Source organism: Phoca vitulina, unplaced genomic scaffold, assembly GCF_004348235.1.
Source record: "Phoca vitulina isolate PV1807 unplaced genomic scaffold, GSC_HSeal_1.0 scaffold4, whole genome shotgun sequence".
Lineage (NCBI taxonomy): Eukaryota > Metazoa > Chordata > Mammalia > Carnivora > Phocidae > Phoca > Phoca vitulina.
In genome coordinates, this window is record NW_022589707.1 from 47,330,676 (window position 1) to 47,355,815 (window position 25,140).

General features: G+C 35.6%; 1 protein-coding gene and 1 non-coding gene across 2 annotated transcripts in view; one reads left to right on the top strand and one right to left on the bottom strand.

Moving 5' to 3' along the window:
* Positions 1–25,140, top strand: part of MACC1 (MET transcriptional regulator MACC1) — a 224,356-nt gene that overhangs the window by 87,518 nt on the left and 111,698 nt on the right. The window lies entirely within an intron of this gene.
* LOC116631217 lies at positions 774–877 on the bottom strand. The gene has a single exon (XR_004299147.1). It is a non-coding gene; the product is annotated as a U6 spliceosomal RNA (small nuclear RNA).

A 25,140-nucleotide genomic window follows, 5' to 3' on the forward strand; every position in this document is an offset into this window, starting at 1 on the left:
AGAGTCTGCTTCTTCCTCTCCCTCTGCCCCCTCCCTTCCATTCATGTGCACACTCTCTCTCTTTCAAATAAATAAATAATATATTTTTAAAAAATTAAAAATCATCTCACAGAAATATTCATAATAATGTTTAATCACATATCTGGACACTGTGGCCCAGCCAAGCTGACACATAAAATTAACCATCACATAGGGAGGGATTGGAGAAGTAGTTCAACTTCTTTCCTCTCTCCTTCCTTTTGGCCAAAGACCCTCAAAGAGAGAAGAATGGATAATGGATGTGAAGGAGAAAATGGGAGATGTCCGGAATAAACCATCTACTCACTTATCATAGCTTTGACCATTATTCTGGAAATGCCTTTTTTATTGTTAGAATTCCAGTTTGGTTAGATGGAGCAATATTATGACATATTTGAGTTTAGTTTTTAAAAAACTATACTAATGGGGTGCCTGGGTGGCTCAGTCGTTAAGCGTCTGCCTTCGGCTCAGGTCATGATCCCAGAGTCCTGGGATCGAGCCCTGTGTCAGGCTCCCTGCTCTGCAGGAAGCCCGCTTCTCCCTCTCCTGCTTCCCCTGCTTGTGTTCCCTCTCTGGCTGTCTCTCTCTCTGTGTCAAATAAATAAAATCTTAAAAAAAAAAAAAAACTATACTAATGTTCTAGTCATTTCTAAAATGATATTCTAATGAAATTTTCTGAGATGGTTTCTTTTTAGACTAGAATAACGTAAGGAGACTCCTGTCACAAGCATAAATGTGTGTGTGTGTGTTTTAAATAAAATATGGAACGTTTCACAAATTTGCATGTCATTCTTGCCCAAGGGCCTTGTTAATCTCTCTATCGTTCCAATTTTAGTATATGTGCTGCTGAAGTGAGCACATAAATGTGATTTTTATTAACCAATAAGAGCAGTACTGAAATTCGTTCTCAATTTAAAAGGAGACATTGTCTTCTTAGATTTTATACTAGGTGTCATCAGTATTTGTTTTCAGATTTAAAAAAAGTTTTAATGTATATTATGTATTTTGAATAATCAGTAGGAAAAGAGGTATGGGTATAAAAATATAAAGATGTAAAGGGTATTTGCTGTACAATCTAGATGGTGATTATAATAATTTATATGAGAAATGAGAAATGTCTAAGTAAGCAACCATAGAAATGGAAAAGACAGCTTACATCCTGTGATGTTTAGTCTAGCAGTCTCACCTGTTCCTTGCTTGTGTGGTATAACATACTATATAAATAAATGGATAAATAGTATGTTGATATTGATGTATCTGTAGCACATTGAAGTGGAGATATTTGTGGGGCAAAGGAAAAATATTGTTTGAAACTTGGAAGAGTGCTGTGGGGTTGATGTGTATCGGCTGAGCAATCATTGTATGTTGGGAGAAATAATGGCAATAGAGAGGCTGTTTTAGACAAGAGGAGTGTACAAAGGAGAGCAAGCATAGATGGAGCTCTGGGAACCACTAATATTTAAGAGATACATAGAGAACTAAACAAGGATGCTCAGAGAGGTGAGAGAAAAACTAGAAGAGAGTCAAGAAACCCAAACAAAGAGAGGATTTCAAAGATGAGGTAGTATCTAGTGATTAGGAAAACAATGTTAACTTCAGTGAGAATAGTTTCAATGTTGGCATAGAAGCAGCAGGCTGAAGAAAGAATGTGAAATGAGGGACTGAAGATAGTGAAGGCTGATAATTCTTTTGAGAAACATGGCTGTGAGAAAAAGGAGAAGGAAATGGAGCAGCAGCTAGAGATGGTGAATGGAATTTTCTTTCTCCCCCCATCTCTTCTTTCTTTCTTTCTCCTTCCCATTTTCCTTCCCTCCATTTTCTCTTCTCTTTTTGTTTCAATGAGACAAAAGTGTTAGGATAATGGTTTGCAGTCAAAGTTTAAGATTCTTGAGATTGACTAGACCCATGGTATGACTTTGGAATTACAATGTGGAAGTTGAATGGAGGCAAAGATCTTTGGAATAGAGAAGGTCAGTTAAGTAGCTCAGATGTAGCGTAAGATGTTGGATAGTTAAAGATGAAGACTGTGGGTCAGATGACAATGTTCTCATTAAATGTTGGGGAATTGTCTAAAGATTAGAAGATCAGAGCAGCAGGTTCAGGTAAATGGATGTAAAGCCAGACAGCATGAGCTTAAAAGAGGCTCCTTGAATGAAAATAAATGTGTAATAAACAGGAAGTGGCAGTAGGAAGCCAGGAGGATGCCGTCCCTGCCTCCAGGGCTGAGATGTTCATGTTGACTTATAGGAGAATGTGCAGCCTATATTAGAGAAGTCAACATGAAAATAATTGATTTTTCATCAAAGTTAGGCTTCTGCTAAAAAAAAGAGCATACAGGGCATGCCCTGTGAGAGGTTAAGGACTTAAGGATGTAGAGAATTTGGATTTGATTGGTTGTTTTTGAGAATGGAGGATTCTGAAGACCCCTCACAGCAGAAATGGAAGCATTTGGAGGGAAAGGAACAGAGGGAAGATGAGACACTAGGACTAATGAGCTTGATCTATAGTGACATAAGAAGCTGTGGGTTACCAGAAGTGACATAGATAGGATGCCATGTAATTAGTGGAAATTTGGTCTTAAATAATTTTGGTGGTGGCACAGACCCAAGTTTTCAGGAATCTGATTTCATAGATATCCTGTTCCCTACTGGTACTGAGCTGAAGCATCCTGCCAGGAAGCCATGGTGAGCATTAAGGCCTCCTGTTACTTCTTACCCTCTAGCATGTGCCAGATAGGTCCAGGCTTCAGAAAGAATGAATAGTTATTATAGTCAGTGGCAGTCAGTAAAGTAAAGGTGACTCAATGTGGTGATTCCATTTTGCCCACTTCTCCCTCAGTGCGACCTATAGGAATCTGAGAGATGCTTATGAGAAGCCTGTGGTTGATCAATGGGATTGTTGAGGAATGCTTATTTCCATCTCTTTCTCCACAGGAGTTGGCTGAAATTCCCCAGTAGCCTCATAACACGGAGTTAGTCCCTTTCAGTTCTAAGAGGGAAGAAGTAGGGATTTTCCAGAAGGAAAGGAGAATCCCCTGCTGCAGTCCCACTATTGTTCATAATCATAAAAAGAGGTACAAAATTCCTCAGGTCAGAGTGTGAATTTTTTCATACCTTACACTAGAACTTCACAGGTCATGTATGTTCATACTTCAAACCCTGTAACCTCAGAAACTACATCTGGGAATTTGTATTACTTATTGCAGGTAAGATAAGGTAACAATTCATTCTTACCTAACAGATTGTGGTTCTTTTAAAAAAAATTATGTGGACTTATCATTTTTTCAGATATGACTCAGATGGTATTTACTTCTTCTTCTTGCTTTTTACTTCTTGTTCTTCCTTGATATCTAAGTTGGGACTTTGAGTGTAACTACTTTGGTTAATACAGACAATATTTCCAGGCAAGGGAAGTCACTCCTGTCAATAGGCATTTCATTGAATCCACAAGGGAAGCACACTCCTATTGTATTTGAGATGATATAACTATTTTGGATCTCTGGAGTCTATTGAGAGCTTTCTACTTTCAGGGGAAGGCCTGGGCATTAATTTATGCTTAATTTCAGTCAATTTCAGCACTAATCAGCTTCCCATCCCCATTCTTCAGCCAGTGGCAGACAGCTGTGCACATGTTCCTGAATCAGCTTGTACACAGTTTGCAGGAACCAGAGTGGCAATAAGGACCCCGTCCTCCAACTATCAGGGACCTGTGCTCTGATTGCTGATTGCTGCTTCTGATAATGGAGGTGCAGACACAGAGGTGGGTTGCTGTTGTTGCTACACCTCTGCTTATCTCTGGAAGCTCCTCCCCTTTTAGCTGAAGTGACTTCCAGGAGATTTAAAGGGCTGGTACCTTTTTTCCCCCACACTTAATTTACCTCTTTTTTTTTTTTTTCTCCTATTTTCAGAGTCAGACATTAAAGACTAGGGTATTCAAAATCAATCACATATATGGGGGAAATTAGAAAGTCACCACACATGCCCAGGGAAAGGTGCAGACTCAGAAAATACCTGGTAAGATCTTAAGTTCACACGTCATACTGATCCTTGGCATAGAGACAGCCTTTACCAATCAAAACAGAACTAAACACCCCAGCAAACCATGGGGAAGGGAGAGAATATACTTTTCATGATTATCACATTATTAGATTCAAGTGTCTAGTTTTCAAATTAAAATCACAAGGCATACGAGTAAGTAGGAAAGTATGTCCCATTCAAAGAAAGACAACAAACCAACAGAAACTTTCTCTGAGAAAGACCTGATGGCAGATCTACTGGAAAAAGACTTTATAACAACTTCCTTAAAGATGCTCAGAGAACTAAAGGAATATGTGGAGAAATCAAGAAAATGATGTATGAACAAAATGAAACTATAAATAAAAGATATAAAACCTAAAAAGAAACCAAAAAGAAATTCTGGAGCTGAAAAGTGTAACAGCTGAAATGAAAAATTTGCAAGAGAGGTTCAAGGGTAGGTTTGAGGAGGCAAAAGAAAGAATCAGTGAACTCGAAGATAAAACAATTAAGTTATGGAATCTGAGGAACAGAAAGAAAAAGAATTGAGGAATAGTGAACAGAGCCTAGGGGACCTGTGAGACGCTAGCAAGTGAATCAGCATATATGCATTGTAGGAGTCCAGAAAAGAGATAGAGAAAGAAAAGTGGTAGAGAGACTATTTGATGAAATAACCAAAAATTTCCAAAATTTGATGAAAGATATGAATATAAACATCCAGGAAGCTTAACAGACTCGAAGTATGATGAACTCAAAGATACTTACACTGAGACATGTTATAATCAAATTGTTGAAAGACAAAAAAATCTTGAAAACAATGAGAGAGAAATGATGCATCACATACAAGGGATCATCAATAAGATAACTCATGGATTTCCCATTAAAAAACCTGTGGAAGGCAGGAGGCAGTGCACTGATATATTTAAAGTTCAAAAAGAAAAAAAAAACTGTCAATCAGGAATCCTATATCAGATAAAATTGCCCTTCAAAAGTGAGGGGAAAATGAAGACATTACAAAATAAACCAAAGCCAAGGGAGTTCGTTACCATTAGACTTGCCCTACAGGAAGTGCTAAAGGGTGTCCTACAGGTTGAAATGAAAATACACTATATGGCAACTCAATGCCATATGAAGAAATAAAGATCATACTAAAGACAAATGCCTAAGCAATTATAAAAGCAAATATAAAGCAATTATTAGTATTATTGTAATTATAAGGGAAAAACACGCTCCTTCTGTGTCTCCTTTATTCTCACACTGCTTGCACACTCACTCACAACCCCTTTGACACTAGATTTGTGGGTTTTCTACACATCAATCAATTCTCTGCAACACCAGCTGGATGTCCTATGATTTCACTCAATTCTGATATTACCTACCTGGAGATAGCATCAGATCCCACAGGTTAGGCACTCAATTTCACAAGACTGCCCTTCTCCACTCTACAGATGCCAATCACAAGTCTCAGTACTTCTGACTGATTGGCTGTAAATTGGGGTTCCCACAGTTGGGTTCAGTAATTTGTTAGAATGGCTCACAGAACTCAGGGAAACACTTATGTTTACTGGTTTATTATAAAAGGATATGATAAAGAATACAGATTAACATCCAGATGGAAGAAGTGCATATTTGCAGGATATTAGGGAAGGGGCTCAGAGTTTCCATGCCTAGCTGGGTACAACATCTTCCCAGTACCTCCATGTGTTCAACAACACTAATCAACAACAACAACAGAATATACATTCTTCTCAATTACACATGGGACAATTTCCAGGATAAATCATATATTAGGGCACAAATTAAGTCTCAATACATTTGAAAAGATGGATATCATACAAAGTATCTTTTCCAACCACAATGGGATGAAGTTAGAAATTAATAAAAGAAATAAAACTGAAAAAATTTACATATTTATGGAAATTAAACAACACATTCTTCAACAGCCAATGAATCAAAGAAAAAATCATTAGGGAAATTAGAAAATACTTAGAGTAAAATGACAATGAAAGCACAATATACAAAAACTTATGGGACACAGTGAAAGCAGTGCTAAGGGGGAAACTATAGCTATAAATACTTATATAAGAAAAAGAAAGATTTCAAATCAACAATCTATCTTTACAATTTAAAGAACTAGAAAAATAAGAATGAACTAAATCTAAAACTAAAGGAAAGAAAGAAAAAGTAAAGATTAGAGAAGTAGAACGTTTACTTAATACCATATAAAAAATTAACACAAAATGTATCAAAGACCTAAGTGTAAGACCTAAAACTATAAAACTCTTAGAAGAAAACATAGGGCAAAAGATTCATCACATTGAATTTGGCAATGATTTTTGTGTATGACACCAAAGGCACAGTCAACAGAAGAAAACATAGACAAATAGGATTTTATGAAAATTAAAAATATCTGTGCATTGAAAAAATACTAACAATAGAATAAAAACGCAACCCCCAGAATGGGAGAAAATATTTGCAAATCATATATCTGTAAAAGATTAATATATAGAGAATTTCTAAAACTCAATAATATCAAAAACACATAACCTGATTCACAAATGGGCAAAGGATTTGAGTAGACATTTCTCCAAAGATGTATAAATGGCCAATGAACATGTAAAAAGATGTTCAACATCACTAATCATTAGGGAAGTGCAAGTCAAAACTACAATGAGATACCAGCTCATACCCATTAGGATGACTATCATAAAAAAATAAAAAATAAAAAGTGAAGCAGGAAAATAACAATTGCTGGCCAGGATATGGAGAATTTGGAACTCTTTTGCACTGTTGATGGGAATATAAAATGGTGCTGCCACTGTAGAAAATAGTATGGTGGTTTCTCAAAAAATAAAACATAATTATTGCATGATTCAGCAATTCCACTTCTGGGTATGTATCTGAAAGAATTGAAAGCAGAGTCTTGAAGAGATATTCGTGCAACTATATTTATAGAGCATTATTCATAATAGCTAAAATGTGGAAGCAATGCAAGAGTCCTTTGATGGATGAATGAATAAGCAAAATGTGACATATATATACAATGGAATATCATTCAACCTTTAAAAGGAAGGAAATTCTGGCATGTGCTCTAATGTAGATGAACCTAAGAAACATTATACTGAATGAAATAAGCCAGTCACAGAAAGACAATTACTGTATGATTCCACTTACGTGAGTTAATTAGAGTAGTCAAAATCATAGAGGAAGAAAGTAGAAAGATGCTTGTCAGGGGCTAGGGTAAGGGGAAAGGGGAAGTTATTGTTTAATGGGTACAGAGTAGGCAAGCCTGGAGTAAAGGGATGGCCTTAGTCTAGTAAACTTAATAAAAACATATATATGACAGAACAAAGTTCTGGCTAAATCTTACCTTTTTTAATATGACCTTAGTTTGTCCCTATAAGCTAAATTTCAATAAATTTCATATTACAGAAATTTTATAAGATATGCATAGATCTCTATAGCTTAAGATACATCTACATCTATATTGATATCTGCATTTATATTTACTATATTTAAAATATATATTTACATATAACAATCTTTTAAAAATTCTGGGCAATATATTTTTCAAAAAGAATGGGGACTCCTATAAAAATAAAAGAATAAAAGACTCCCCAATAAAACAAAGAATGAGACCTTCAAGAAGCAGGTATTAAAACATTATCAATGTTATACAAGTTAAATAAGATGGAAATTAAAAATTGATTGTAGATATGGTTGTTACAAGATCACTGGTGGGTTAAAGAAGATGACTTTTAGAGGGATGGTGACAGAAGCCGAACTCACTGGATTGAGGAATGAATGAACCTAAGGAAGTCATGAGTATAAATTATGTAATACTTCCAAGAAAATTAATGGTAAAGATAAGGAAGGAAATAGGCAATAGTTTATATGGTGTGTAGGAGGAAGGATTTTCTTTTTTACTTTTTTCAGAATACGAAGACTGAAAACATGTTTGTAGAGGAGGAGAAGGAGACTCTGGAAAGAGGCATATTGAAAATAGAGATGATGAGGATAAGTTGCTAGTCAAAACATCTCAAAGGAGATAAGAAGAACTAGATTTAGAACACAGATTAACCTGCCAGGGATAAAGAGCATCCTTTCTGGCAAGATAGGTGGCAAGACCAAGAGAATGGGTGTCATTACTGGGAGGTTAGAGGTATAAAGGGGGAAACTTGAAGGAGTTCATATTTGAAGGCCTGTCATCTGTGAGATGGGTAGCAGACATATTTCTGAAAGATGAGAGTCATGATCCTGAGACAATGCTAGAGATTTGAGACAGCCCTTAGAAAATGTGAAATGGAGTTTACCAGAAACAAGACAAAAGAAAATAAAAGGATTGATGACAAAAATAATTACATATCTAAGTTACAATCTTTTGTCAAAAACTAATTGGAAAATGCTAGAACTTCAGCTACACTACCAAAACTCATTGCATCTGGAATGTGAAAAATTATTTTTAGTAGCAAATACAATAAAAATTTTGAGGTCATGTTGATATTTCTATCCACAACTCTGATGTGCATATGTGAAAAAGTCACACCATATTTGCTTGCCATTAAAAAAATGTCAGAAATGGGAAAAATGAGAGCAGATATGGTTTGAAAAACTCCGAACTTCCTGAGAAATAGTTAACTGAAATAAATCAAATAATTTAAGAGCAAGCTCTACAGGTGGACAGACTGGATTTGTATCAAGTCTTCACTGCTTGCTAGGCAAACTACTTCTGTCTTGCTCTCCCTTTTATATGAAAAATAGTACCATCTTCTTTGGGGTTTTGTGAGGACTATGGAGTAATTCAAAATACTTATTTTTTAAAACAATACTTGCATATGAAGCATTAAATAAATTTTAGCTCTTTTTTTTAAAATTATTCCTAATACCAGTTCTAAGGAAAAGTGAGGACAGAAATCTTTGTCCTCTAGTGGAAGGTTTATACAAATAATATTTCTGTTGCTCCTGCTATACTCCCAAGTGAGGAGTTTGTTAGGTTATGGAAAAGCTCCTCTCCCAACAACACTGAGTATGGCCAACAACAAAAAACAGTATTTCCCTTTGGGCTAGATGCAAGGACCTCTTCTGCTAAGGAAGAAAGAGGAAGAAAAACTTGCTAGTCCACATCCTCTGAGCTAAATCACAGTACTTGCCTAGATTTCAATGGGAAAAGAGGCTAACAGTGAACCTGTAGTTTCATTCTCCTAGGAATCAGTAGATCAGTGAGTAAAGCTTTGTCTTTTCTACAAAAGTAGGAGAATTGAGAGTAAAAGTCATTTTTCTAACTTCCCAACCTTCGAATGAACATAGAAGCAAGAAAATAATGAATCAGAGGGCACAAAGGTGAGGTTTTAAACACTGAGAAGTACATGCAAGATAACATGACCTGAGCAACACTTGGAAATTTTCTTAAAAATATTTTCTTTCTTTGGCCTGAGACCTCCAGAGTTAGCCTTGACTGTATTTAATCCTTAAGTTCCTTAGAATATTCTTTCTAAATCAAGAGCATTGCCATCTATTGATTGATTTTTATTTTTTATTGTCTTTACAATCTGTTAGTGGTATGTTTATGTTAATAGGGCTCTGCAGGTGGCCTCTACAAGGGCAGATCAAGAGACAAGGTCTAATACAAGGTCTTCTTGGATCGTCATAGAACTCCCTCCCCTTTATGGAATGGAGCAGCTGGAACAATGTTGAAGTAAACATTCTGTTTTCTTTAAATAAGAAAGCAGTGTGGTAAACCAGTAGGTAAATTAACTACAGAGTTAGAAGACTTGCTTACAATCAGCTGTGTTACTTCAATCAAAATTCACCTTGCCTCTCCAAGCTTCAGTTAAAAAGAGCAAAACAATACCTACGCCTGGGACTGTGAGGTTCAAACAGGATAATGTGCTTATGAAATCACTTCATATCTGAAAGGCTGTAAACTATGAAATATTATTATAGTAATGTTTATTGATATCTAGTTTTAAAATAACTCTGTACTTTAAGAAATGACCCCAGGAAGAAAATATCAGTGTCAAAATTAAACTTCCAAAGACACACAGGAAATAGTTCCAGTGACTTTTATAACAAAAAAACTGAAAATGTTCACAAATTGTAGTTACTGGTAAGTCTTTGTAGCCTAAATTTTATGGATGTGAGTTTTCAAAAATAATCAGCAACTTGCAGTTAAAAATGGCAGTCTAAGAATATATGCTAACCTCTCTCATTTTCCTGAGGGCCACTGAAATGACAAAAAAAAAAAAAAAGATATAAACAAAGGAATAAATCCGAAGCCGCTCTAGGGCATTAAAAAACAACAACAACAAAAACAAAAACAAAAAACAGATCCAACAGTCACAAATTTCTGCAAGTTATGGGATGCTTTGGTGGCTCAGTTGGTTAAGTGTCCACTTCTTGATTTCAGCTCAGGTCATGATCTCAGGGTCCTGAGACTGAGATGGAGCCCTGTATTGGGCTCCGCAGTCACTGGGGAGTCTGCTTCTCTCCCTCGCTCTATACCCCTCCCCCTGTTCTCTCTCTCTCAAATAAATACATAACCTTTTTAAAAAAAAAATTCTGCAAGTTACAAGGATTCACATTTAATTTCAAGGAGAAACCAGAGCAAACCACAAATAAACTGTAAGTAAAACCATTCTTCAGTAGACACAGGAAAAGAACTGATAAAGAGAAGTGAAGGTAGCTGATTTTTTTCCCCCCAATTCATCCTAGAGAAATTCTAAGCTCAGAGACAGCAAGAACAAGATGTATTACTTTCAGGACTTCAAAGTTCTGAGAGAACAGCTTTATAAAAATAGTGAGAATCTCCTGGGGGTGTGAAAGGAAGGAGGAGCTTCAGATGCATGTACTGGGCAGAATGAGAAAAGTATTTCCAGAATTCTATTAAAGACTCTGGGGGAAGAAGAGAAATTGACAGAGTTTTTCAACTTCTGCACTATTGAAATTTGGGGCTGAACAATTTTTTTGTTGTTGTGGAGGACTGTCCTGTATGTCAGTATTTTTGCCAACATCTTTGGCCTGTACTCACTGGATACCAGCAGCTCTCCCACCCCTACCAAACAGTGACAGTTAAAAATATCTGTAGTCATTGCTTCCAGATTTATACGTTAGATATTTATTTATTCATCTAACATCTGTTAGATTTACTAGTTATTCATGGCAATATTATGATTTATAATAAGTATATATTTGGTCATTTCTCATCTATATTTGGTCTTCTCCACAGTTCTTGGCTCACATCTCCCCAAACCATTGGAATTTCCTAAGTGTTAAGAGTGATAAAGATGTCTTGTTATGTTAATGAGGTGATTTTTGGAAAGCACCAATGGATGGGGACTGGTTACCAATGGAGCTAACCACTTGATTAGAAGGTTGGAACTTTCATTCCTCACTGCCTGATCCCTTGAGAGAGGAGAGGGACTAGAGGTTGAATCAGCCACCAATGGCTAATGAATTAATCAATCATGCCTATGTCATGCAGCCTCCATAAAAACCCAAAAGGAAAGGATTCAGGGAGCTTCCGTATTAGAAGGCTCCCATGTGCCATTGTATGGGGCCCCAAGCTCCAAAAGAACAGAAACTCTTTTGTTGGAGACCTTGCCATATGTATCTCTTCATCTGGCTGTTGATTCGTATCCTTTAATAACCTTTGTAATAAATTGATAATCTAGTGAGTAAACAGGTTTTCCTGAGCTCTGTGAACTGTTCTAGCAAAATAATTGAACCCAAGGAGGGAATTGTGGGAACCTCTGATTTATAGCCAGTTGGTCAGAAGTACAGGTACCAACCTGGCCTTGTGATTCATATCCTAAGTTGGAAACAGTCATTGGAACCCCCATTTGTATCCAGTAGGTCAGAAGCACAGGTAATAACCTAGGCCTACAACTGACATTTGAAGTGGAGGGTAGTCTTGTGGGACTGAGCCCTCGTGGAATCTGATTCTATTTCTGAGTAGACCATATTAGAATTGAGTTGAACTCTTGGACACCGTGCTGGTATCTGAGAATTGCTTGTTGGTGTGGGGAATCCTACACACACACACACACACACACACACACACACACACTGCGTTTGGGTCCAAGAGCCTAATTTATTCATCCTGATCATGTTTTTGGTTTTTCTTTTGTGAGCCTTATCTTTTCATATTTTTCACCTGAATGCTGGGTTGACTGGTAGTAACCCATCATGGATTTTCTCTACAGTCTGTAAGTGTATTTTCCCAATGGGCCTCTTACCTGATGGAAGGCTCTTATGGGAACTCTCAGTAAGGGGAGAATACTGCCTTGTAGACTTCCTTTCAGGATGGGAAGGCATATAGTAGACAGATGTCTTGACAGTCTCACATTTGGTAAGAAATAGAAAAAAAAAAGGAGTTTAATCTGAGGGTATAGAGCAGGCAAAGTTATCTTTCCGTTTTAAAATAATTTCCTTTTCGGGATGCCTGGGTGGCTCAGTTGGTTAAGTGTCTGCCTTCAACTCTGGTCATGATCTCAGGGTCCTGGGATGGAGTCCTGTGTCAGGCTCCTTGCTCAGCGGAAAGCCTGCTTCTCTCTCTCCCTCTGTCTGCTGCTCCCCCTGCTTGTGTTCTCTCTCTCTCTGACAAGTAAATAAATAAAATCTTTAAAAAATAAAATACAATACAATATTTTCCTTCTCATCCATTGTGGACTTTCCATTTTCCCATTTTTTTCAGAATTTCCGTACTTGGCATTGATACCCAACCTATAAGTCCTATCAGAAAATATCCTGCATTTTATTTTTAGAGCAGATTAAAAACATTATCCTAAAGGCAAACAGCTACTGCTGATAGGGATGGGAAGTGGTAGTTCTACTCCAGCTACCTTATAAACATATCTTTAACTAACTTATCTTTAATTAACTAGCTAATATATATAGTATAATTAGCTATAAATTAATTTGATTAATTGGCTAATAATTCCTCACTTCACTCCTTTTCTTGTGCTCATTCAGTTTGAGCTTGGAGTTTTTCTGGGTCTCCACTAGGAAGAGAATTCTCAATTCAGTTTTTTTCTATAGATTAGGTTTCTTTCTTTTGGTTTCTCTGTCAATTTTATCCCATCCACTTTCTATTTACAGAAATCCCTCAAAATTTTTGGTCCACTACTGACACCCTTTCCTTTGTGGTTTTAATCTTGTAACTTCTTTTTTTTCCCCTGTCATTTCAATGTGATTTTGGAAGAAAGGGTTTCTCAATGCTTTTGAACCAATTCTCTCACTTCAACCTGTGCAACTTTCTCTCTGAGTCTTTGCTTGAGCTATTCCTCCTGGCAGAAATACATTACTTTTTCAAATATTTCCTATCCTTTAAGGTCCACATTAATTTTTAACTTCCTTCAAGAAATGAGCTCCATGGCCACTCCCTTTCTAAGCAGTTATTGTTCTCTTACCTGAACTAGTATAACACTCATTCTCTCTTACTTTTTTGGAACTTACCATGCTTGTATTGCTGCTTAAACTTACTTTTTTCAGGTCTATATGCCAAAGAATTTCTGTCCTTTGGAAGCAAATATCCCTTTAAAATTTTTAAGTCTTTCTTATTATAAATGCAATGCCTTATTCCAATAGTTGCTCAGTAAATATTTTAAAAATCAACTTTCCTTTTAAAATCATGTGATTTTTTTTATCATTTATCATAAGGGTTTTATTGATACTAAGCATTCACTTGTTAGTACATTTAACATTTCCGCAAAAAATATAAAAAAGGCTGAATTTCCAGTTTTGCTGATTTGGCCTTGTAGGAAACTTATTTTTTTAAATCTCAGTTAGTTCTATACTTGGTGTTTTGATTGGATAAGGTGATATATCCCATAGACAATTTTAACTAAATTTGAAGAATGATGATAATTTATAAATATGAAATCTTAAAAAGTCAATGAATTATTACCTTTAGTAAATAAAAGTTTTCTCTACTACTAACAAAGGCCATAACATAGTCTCATAACATCCTTGGGATTTGGAGGACATTTTGAATCTACAAAGAATGTAACATTCATCCCAACATGAATAATAAAAAGAAAGAAATGCAGACGTCAAACATCTGCCTCTATAACTTATTTTCAACAGCACTCCTTTCACTTCTGCAAACTGTTGGATGGATCCCATCTGCTCTCAGGGCTTAGACACTGTGCTATTTTCCTTTTTTTCTAATCTGTGTTATCTTCACACCTCACCACTGCTAGATTTCTAGAAAACAGAAACTACAAAATAAATAAACCACCAGAACCAGCAGCAGCTAAAGAAAAATCAAATAAAAATAAGGAAGCAAAGAAAAGTCAAAGAAAATGCCTAAATTCCAAGCCAGATAAACCCACTTGCAATAATGGGAACCTTTAAACAAAAGTTAAAATCAGTGGTTATCCCTCAAACCTTATACATCCAGGTGAGATTCATCTCTTCGATTTCATTAGAAAAAGAGTTATAACTTGAATAACTAGGGAAAAAATAATGAGTTATATTAGACTCTTGATTTCATCTGTTACAATTAAAAATTGATTTCATCTGTTACAATTAAAAATTACCTATATGAAGTCCCCAACATCTTGAGAAACTATCATTTTAATCTACACTTTGTCTCCTCATCAATTTAGTTGATAGTAGAAAAGTGTTACTGGCTTCATTCCAGCACTTAATAGCTGCCCCATGTGCTTCCTTCCTTTCTTTCTTTCTTTTAAGATTTATTTATTTATTTTTAGAGAGAGAACATGAGTGGGAAGGGCAGAGGGAGAGGGAGAGAGAATCCCAAGCAGACTTCACGCTGAGTATAGAGCCGCACATAGGGCTGATCTCATGACCCTGAGATCACGACCTGAGCCAAAACCAGGAGGAGTCCGATGCTTAACCAACTGTGCCACCCAGGCGTCCTGCCCATGTGCTTTCTTTCTTATTAATTCATTTGCTTTTATAGATATAAATATATTTTATAGATAGAACTTAAGAGTAGGCAAGGCAAATATTAAGTAAACATTATTGGTTTTTACATACGAGGAAACAGAGATTCTTATATGTTACTATGTCAAGGTACATATTTAGTCAATTGCAATTGACATGTTAATCATTGCCTGTCTATACACAGCTCCAGTTGATCACATGACTCTACCTTACTACAGTCTCAGCTAAATAAGCCCATAGGTTGACCGTATGTTTATGATAATCTGCAGGGACAGACCCTGGGCAAACCTTAAAAAGAGGAACAATATATATCTTCCTTAGAATTTTGTTATCAAGGTACTGAGAAACCTAAGTCATTCAGAATTCAGCTCTAGAACTTATGGGTGGTAATACAGAGTTGAGCAGGTATCCAGGTTGGGCTGTGGTAAAAATGGGTAAGCAGAGAAAGATGATAAAAAATAGTACAGTTTGAACATATTCATAGAGTAAAATTAAGGGAAACAGTGCAGGCAGTTCTTGAAAGACTAAGTAATTGGTTTCCAATTTTGCAGTCCCAGGTCATAAGAAGCCCAACTATACTTCATTTTTCTGTTTTAGTATTCTGGGATAGTTTATTCTTTAATAAACCTATTATTTTGTTAATTTGAGTAGGGTTTGCTTCTTGCAAATAAAGGAGCCTTGTCAGGAGCAATGATTTAGATTATCCTGGGCCAGTCATCGTATTACTTGTTAAGAGCTGAAGGTAACAAAGACAACCAAAATGATATATTAAAAGGGAGCAATGTAGTATAAGCCTCTCCTTGATAAATATGGAAGTCAGATATTTTGTAAGTTTGGTATTAGAGAGGTTGACACTGTTTTATTAAAAAAGGAAGCAATATTTAACTGGAGAAATAATAAAATCAAGCCTTGCTATTAAACAATCCACAAGTGATGTCATGCTTTTTAGTATTCTTTTATTGTTTTAGTACTCTTTTATTGTCTTCCAATGAAGAAGAATTGGGTCAGCGACGGGGCTGTGAGAATCATTCATGCTTCAATTATATATTTTTGAAAATTGTGTCTTAGAAAATTGTACATACTGAGACATATAAAAGAGTGGGGATTTTCTAGAATCTGGAAAAGCAAAATTTTTCTCTTTCAAAACAAATGTAATTAGATGAGGTGGAAAATTTTAGCAGCAACATTTAGGAAACATGCCTATATCACCAATAAACAAACCATGCACAAAACCAATAGCACTTCAGGCAAACAAATGGTGAGTTTTTTTTAGTGTTTTGATTTCCTGTCCCTTTCTTGGAATACATTGGATTCAGCCTCTGGATTTTCCCTAAGATTCCTTCATCATGTGTTTAAACATCTTTTGGTGAAAAGTTGTTGGCTATTTTTAAAAGAATATGTTTATTTATAAGGGTAAGATTGAGCACATGTATATTAATAAGTACAGGACAGGAAAATTTGGTCTTTGCTAATCTTGAGAAAGATCACTATCTGTGCCTTAGCCTTAATTTACCAATCTTAGTCCTTTTGAAGATTTATACTGTATGGTAAGAATGAAATGAGTTTGGATTTTAAGACTCAGAGGGTGAGTGCCTCCGTCTGCTTCCTGATATTTTTGTTGGAAGTGATGAGAAGCCTCTGGTGAGATGTGTTACTTTTCACAGCTCTAGCTTCCTAATCTGTAAGAAAATATTCTCATTGTCCATCATTCTTGTGTTCTCTTCTTAGACATTAACATAATACTGATTATTTAAAATCCATTTCTTACTTCCTGAAAAATTTAAGTGGCTTCTGTCAAAGTGAAAAAGAAGAAGGGTAAAAAATATCCAAAATTGTATTTATGTAGAATAAAAGAAACAAGTGATAAAGTAAAGGAATGATTATATTTTTAAATGTCTTTACTGATGAAATCACAAAATGCTTTTTGGTAGTCAAGGCAAAGTTTGATCTATAATGGGTTACATATAATTCTCATTATTTTTAGGAAATGAACTAACTAGTTCTTCAGGGCATATTATCCATACCCACTCCCTGCTGGAAGCTCTCAAAAAATTCTCAAAATCCTTATTTGGGGAACACAAATGGAGTATGTATGTGATTGTATTTTTGCAGTTTAAGCAATTTAATAATTTGGACTTTGATAAGTTTAAGACTTAAAGTTAAACATTCTATAAAGAAAATTCTACAGGATACTTATAAGTTACAAATATTTTATTTTATTTTATTTTAAAGATTTTATTTATTTATTTGTGAGAAAGGGAGGGAGAGAGCACAAGTGGGGGGAGGGGCAGAGAGAGAGGCAGAAGCAGACTCCCTACTGAGCAGGGAGCCTGGCCCAGGGCTTGACCCCAGGACCCTGAGATCATGACCTGAGCTGAAGGCAGTTGACTGAGCCACTCAGACACCCCCTAATTTGCAAGTATTTTAAATCTCAGACACAATATAACTATAATAAGTTCTGTGGAAAAGTATTATGTTTGTGGAATATCATTTCTCACAACGGCTGCTGCAACCCCTGATATCTCATGTCCTCTTTTGCAAGGTGACTTTGCCCCCTTTGCCAACAAGAAATGGAGTATACCCTTACTTATACTTGAATTTGGCCTTCCTGATTTGTTTTGACCAATAGAAAGCAACTTCTAAGCCTAGTACTTAAGGGGTCTTGCAGATTCTTTTTCACTCATTGGGAATCTAATGGCCATGTAAGAAGTCAAGGCTACTCTATCAGAAAGGGTATGTGAGGATACCCTTGAGGATAAAAGGTCACATGGAAGAAAAAGGAAGGATCTTACCTGACAACCAGCACCAACTGCTAAAGGTATGAATGAAGCCATCTGGGATGTTCCATCCCTAGCTGAATTCCCAGCTGAATGTGGCCATATGAGCGATTCCAGTCAACACTAAGTGGAGCAGAATGTCAACTGATGTAATTAAGAGAATTGTTGTTTAACTAACTTTTGGGATGGTTTACTATGGAGCAGTAGATAATTGATGTGGATTTTAGGCAAATATTTTTTTCCTAGTCTGTGACTTGTGTTTTTATTCTCCTTAACAATGTCTTTTGCAGAGCAGAAAATTTTAATTTTAATGAAGTTCTGCTTATCAATTCTTTCTTTTGTGGACTATGCTTTTGGTGTTGTATCTAAAAAGTCATCATCAAACTTGAGGTCGTCTAGATTTTTTTCTTATGTTATCTCCAAGGAGTTTTATAGTTGAGTGGTTTGCATTTAAGTCTGCAATCCATTCTGAGTTAATGTTTGTGAAGAATCTAAGGTTTGTGTCTAGGTTCATTTTTTTTCCATGGGGATGTTGTTCCATCACCAGTTGTTAAAAAGATTATCTTTTCTTCATTATATTCTGAAAGAGGCTATTTTTTAATTAAAAAGAAAACAGTATTACAAACAAAATAGTCAAACTTTATGTGGTGATGGTGTGTGTGTGTGTGTGTATGTGTGTGTTACTATGTAAATGCTTCCCTATTATAAATGTGTGCAATCAATAGTCCACTTTATAAAGACATATCTAAAGAAGAGCAGGAAGGAATGGATAATTACCTGGCTTTCATTATGGGATATCCAGTGAAAGTCTCATGGTGATATTTCCTGATTCTCTTCAATAGAACAAGGATTAAATCTTGTGTCGTTTAAATGAATTAGGGGATAGAAGCCATAAAAGGAAGTATCCTAGGGATTCCTCAATCTTTAATTTATCTCATATTTTGTTAGGCAGTGAAGAGCTTTCTAGATTTCCTCAACACGGTAGGCTTCTCAATTCTGTTCCCATTCTTGAAGAAAGCATTTTAAGAAATCCATGGGGCTCCCCATGCAGGGAATGTGAGCCAAGATCCCCAGCAGAAATGGGGACATCCAGTGGGAATTCACCCACTTCCAAGGGAGTGCCCCTTCCCACCTGGGGAATACCTGGAGTGTTACTCTCCTAATTCTAAAACAGTGGGGTGTTTGTGGATATACATGAATTTTTCTTGAAATTGTGGTGATGACTAATTGCTCCAGGTTGCCAAGGTCTGCTTATGACTTCAGATGACAAAATTCCTGATTGTAGAATTGACTCTAGTATTTATTTTCTGCTTCCATCATGTGGTTCTGAGAAATCAACTTTCCACCTCTGGCCTACATCCTGTTTCCACTTCTTCAGAGTCTCAACTATTAAAGAAAGAGAGAGATGGGGCGGGGCGTGAGGGAGAAGGCAAAGGAGAAAAGGAGGGAGGGAGAGAGGGAGGAAGGAAGGAAGAAGAAAGGAAGAAACAAAATTGAGAGATCAGTGAGTAGGGAGATGGATAAGTAAAATCTGAGTTTAGATGTAGTTTTAGGTTTTGTCTGCTAGGCCTCTTCTGACTTACCAAATTTTATGGTTTCTTTGCCAAATCTCCTAAATATGAATTCAAAACAGCATGTTTCTTTAATGTGTATTATTGCTGAGTTGTTTTGTGGCTTTGTCGTAAAAGTCTGGTTTCAAAAACAATATGAAAGCAAACGTTCTCAGAAGGATTGTGAGGTTTCATCTAAAACCAGAAATGGAAACAAGGATGAATAACTCACCACAGAAGAAAAACGAAACCTCTCTATACAATATGACCGAGCTAAAAAAAAAGTGGAAATGCATTTCATAATTTGTCAGAAGTTTAAGGGACATACAGCTGATGTATTTTTGACTCCAAAGTAGCTGAATTTCTTCTTGTTTCAAGTTTCAAAATGAAATACTTTCTCACAGTTTTAGTGTAGAGTCCGTGAAACTGATAAATACTGTGTTTTGTATTTACTGGACAGATAAATAGACACATTCCTAAGTATTCATATAAACATAATTATTCTAACTAAAAATGTTCTATGCTTAAGTGGATATATTTTTATATTTTTATTTTTTAAGATTTTCTTTATTTGAGAGAGAGAGAGAGAGCATGAGCTGGGGGAGAGGCAGATGGAGAGGGAGAGGCGGACTCCCCACTGAGCAGGGAGCCTGACGCAGGACTGGATTCCAGGACCCTGGGATCATGACCTGAGCCTAAGGCAGATGCTTAACCTACTGAGCCACCCAGGTGCCCCAAGTAGATTTCATTTTTACAGTATCATTTTTATTTTAAAATTTTTTTTAACAATTCAGATTCTCCTTTTTTATTTATGAGAGAGTATCATTTTAAAAGATTTTTTCCCTTTGAACTAAAATGTTGGAAGAAAATGCCATTGATATAACCATCACTATTCATAACTCACTGTTGCGTATTTGTAAGTTTAAGGTTCCTAGAATTATGACTTCATGTTTTATGCATTTAACTACCAGATAATGCATAGAGGATAACAAATCCTTGGTGTAACAATACTTGGTTGGGCAGGAGGTAATATTTTGGTTTTTCCCATATGACTTGATATTTCTATAAAAACTTTTAATATGGATATTAAAGTTTCAAGCTTACAAAATTTTGTAAAACTAGAACAAGATTTATAAATTATTTGTTTATATTTTTCCCTATTTCTCTCCCTCTCTCTCTTTGTGTGTGTATGTGTGTGTTTGTGTGTGTGTCTGAATATGTATGGGAAAATATGTATTCTGTACATGTATGTGTGTGTGCATATGTATATATGTTAGAGGGTATGAGTTGATGTCATGTGTATATAGGATTATTGTTGTATGGAAAAATTCAACTTATTTTTTGTTGCTTTCAATGATCAGATAGTCAATATACTGTATATAAACTTGCACCAGCCTTTGGTTCAATATAAGGAAGACTTTTCCATCATCTCAGCTATTTATAAATATGATAGTTACTTTGTTGACAAGTAAAATACCTCCTTTACCAGGTGCTGAGACAGAATTAATTTTTATTGAGGACGTAGTAGAGAAGAATTAGAAATTGTCTAAGTTCCCATAGTGATAGAAAAGAAAAACAATTTAAATTTATAAAGCAGCTTTTTAGCGTTTGACATGAGTTTAATTTGTGGAGAAGAAAGGTAGCCATCTTATACTACACTCTGTATTCTAAATTTATATGAAAGAGGCAAATACAACGGAAATAAGTGTTACTTCTTCAATATTTTCAAGTATTTTCAATACTTTCCAAAACACCTTCAGAACATGGAGTTAGCATAAACTCTTCCATCTTTTACACCTCTGAAGAGAAAAAGTATTTAAAACCATTATCTTCCTAAAATGTCATCAAAAGATAAATCAGTGCTTAGCAGAGAGTGAAGAAAAGAATGTTATTTATTAATAATCGTTGAAATAACAATGAATAATCATGTTAGTAAGTTTTAGTGTTAAACGCATTTTGTTGTATTTGAAATGTTTTACAATTGGTAATCCATGTTTGGTTTTATGTGCTAACACCCTATTAATTATAACATTTGATTATCTTATTCTTCAAGCATGCCAGATAAAGTTCACTTAACTCCTCTTTTTTTAATCTGCCTCCAGAATTATCAAACAGACTAACATCTGCTTTGTATTATGGTGGCTCACTCTTTTTCTGGGCACCTGTCCCCAATACACGTAGACTCAGGAACTCACGCTCATACATGCCATTGATGTGTTTTACCTATTACACAATACACGTATATGTATATACACGTATTGTTGTGTATATGTATATACAGATAAGGCCACATATGCTCATACTTGTATAATATGTTTGTGTATGTAAATGTAATACAGAGAGAGGCAGAGGCACTAAGAGACAGAGAAAATTGTTTTAGCAAGATCTTCTAAAATAATAAGACTTGACAGTTACTGAGTACTCACTAAGTGCTAAACAATATGCTAAGTACTTTAAATGCTTTATCTTGCTAAATGCTCATAACTCCTTGAAATCCTACAGTGTCTTTCTTTTTAAAGATTTTAGAACTACTGTATGATAGAATCGAAATACACAATTGGTCAGTGTGATTCTAGCTATTCTTAACCACTGTACCACATGGTTGATAATGACCCACACAAACACTCTTTTCCTTTTCCATACTTAGACACAAATTCATGTCGCCATATCACAGTACTCCCCTATACTTATCTGTTCCTAGGTCTATGAAGAGTAGTTGTTCTCAACTGGGAAGAGTTTTGCCTCGGTGGGATATATGGCAATGTCTGAAGACATTTTTAGTTATCATTACTGAGCGGGTATTAACAGCAAAGGCCAAGGATGATGGACACATCCTACAATAGGGACATTTCCTCAAACCTACACACATACAACAAAGAATTATCTGGCCCAATATGTTAGTAGTGACAATATTGAGAAACCTTGATCTTGAGAGGCATAAAGTTGAAGAGAAATAGAAATATTTATGTGTGTGTACTTAACATAATGATTTCTCATTAGGGATCCCTTTTAGGTTGTTAGAAGACAATAGCTCTCAGAATGTTTTAGAATTCTAGTAGGTTATTTTGACTCACAGAACATAGTAGTTTTATTTCTAATTCAGAGGACAGTATTACCACATTGTCCTTGGTACCCACCTGTGTTGTATGTCCAAAATGTCTTGACTTGGTGTTATAGACCATATATATATAAATTTTTTTTTAAATCCCACAAACTTGGACAAAAAACCTGTTAAGAAGTCATCTTTGTCTTAGCCCAGTTGGCATGATTTGATCTATATTGTGATGGGAATGAGATAGAATATCCAGCATTAAATGAACAAGTCTTCTCTACATAATCATTTACTGCTTTGAAACTGCTCAAGGCCATCTCCTCTCTCTTAACTGGCTACAGCAGACCACATTTCACATATTCAAAAGACCAACAGGTCATGTCAAACTACAGTGCCCTCTGGCCTAACAGACTTTCTAGTAATGTGAATCTTCTGAAATGGGATTTAATTCTCAACTTTGCAATTTGGGTCGTCAACAACCATGAACAAGTCTGGGAGGAAGAGTTACTGGAAATGAAAAAAAAAAAAAAAACCTATGAATTTTGGAAAAGATTTGTATAGGTCGATGCATATGAAATTGTGAAATTTTGACATTTTTAACCTATAAAAATGGCCATTTCATGTAGTTTGACCAATAGTGGTTTTGGTCCTTGAACATAAAACAGTAATGAAGAGCAGCAGCTCTCAGGTTAACCTGTATTAATTGTTTAGATTCTGGCTTTACATCTTATTGCTTGTGAATTGAGAGCATTGTTTGACCTGTTTAGATATCAGTTGCCTAAAGCCTTCTGTCTGCATATTTACTAAATATGTATATTTTGTTTGTTTGTCTTCACAAAAGCAAGGAACTTACCTCTTTTCTTATAGTTTCATGCCCATTTCTTAGTGCTAGACAGAGCAGCTGTGGTCTATGCATTATACATTTGTTGAATGCATGAAGAATATAATATTTACTTCATAGAATTGTTGTGAAACTTAAATGAGATCATGTATATTAAAGTTCTCAGTTTATATACTAAGTGTTAAATGTTAGATGTGGTTATTATTAATTCAAAAAGAGCAAGAGATTCCAGATAAGTTTTAGAGGTGTTTTTTTTTTTTTTTTCTGTTTTCACGTATTTTTATCTTCACTTTGAAAGTAGATTTTTGGTTCAGTGCCATTACTATAAAGTTCTATCTGATCCTGGTGAACTTGCATGTCAGAGTCTCTTACCACACTTTGAGAAATATAGCCCTAAATTTTTTGTGCATATATCACTCTGTAATTGTTTACTGAATGAATAAATGAATGAATAAATAAATTCACTTCCCCTTTTCTCTACTTTCATCTTTCTCCTCTAGACTGTGAGAGAATACATTTTCTTCAAAAATACCTATAACTAGGCAGATTTCTTTTGCAAACAGACGCAGTTCCAGGAAGCCATCTAGTGTCTTAACTCAGTTTTTAGTCACCTTCTTTCCTACCAAGAATCCCCTGGTTCCTTGGCCACATGACTTAATCTTCTTGATGTCTATTTATCTTGGGCAGGATCACATCTTTGTGTGCATGCCATGAGGATGACGATGGCGCTGCACTATTCACTAATTCACAACTTGTTTAAAAGCTGACACTCTTTGGTAAACAAGGAAGTAGTCAAACAGAGCAGTATTAATGAATCAATTCTCAGAATTATATACTTAGCTATACTGTAGTCTTATCTTGTTTCACTGAGATTGTTTTCATACAAAATTTCATACCCTACAGCACTTCTGGACCAGAGTCTCAGCATCTTTAAGATGGCTAATATTCAGAGATGTCTAGTTTCATAATCACTTAGAGAATTTCTAAAAGTTACACTTTCCTGGGCTATACCCAATGGAAATAATGACTCAGTAGGTGAAGGAAGGGGTCCAGGTATCTATATATATAGGTGGCATATATATACAGGCCATCCTTGTTAGAATCTTTGTCCTAGAACACAGTTTCTGAAATTTCAGCTGAATTATGAATCACCTGTGGGACTTATTAACCATGAGGGTATCCAGGCTTTATCTCAATAAGCCTGATGCAGTAGTTTCAAGGTGGAACAATTAAATCTGCATTTTTAGTAAATGGACCGGTCAACCTGTGTCTCACATTCTCTTACCAACCACTTTTGAGAAATGTGACTCTAAATTTTTTGCACAGGTAGCACCTTGCAAATTAGTGAATGAATAAATGAATGAATGAATGAATGAATGCAACCCCCCATAGAATTATTGTGAGGCTTAAATGAGATAATATATAATGTACTAAGTATACTATAAATGTTCAGTGTTAGCCCTAATTATGATTAATTTGAAAAAAGCCATAAATCCAGATGTTTTGAAATTTTTTTTCCTTTTCCACATTTATCATTATTGTCCTCATCAGTTACTCTACCTTTAGTGTATAGTTAGTGAGAGAGTCAAACAATAATTACATAAATTATTATTTGACTCATTAGGGTAAGGCAATAAATAAAGCATTTAAGTTCTATGGTAATAAATGGGGCAGATTAGTTTGAGAATTTGAAGAAGTTTACTGGAAAAAAAGAGTTGTTGTTTTTTTTAACTAGAACTTGAAGCGTAAGTAGGGACAAGCCAGATAAAAAGTAAAGGAAAAAGAGTCTAAAGTAACAGAAACAGCATGCACAAAATCCATTTGTTAGTAGAGTTGCTTAGAGGTGGACAGTAGGGGATAAGGGCCATGAGGAGACTGTCGCATTAATCCATGGAAGGGATGATGGTGACTTGAGGTAGGGGGTGGCAGTAGTAGGGGGAAAATGTGGAGAGATTTATAATCTATATTGGAAGTGGAAGCA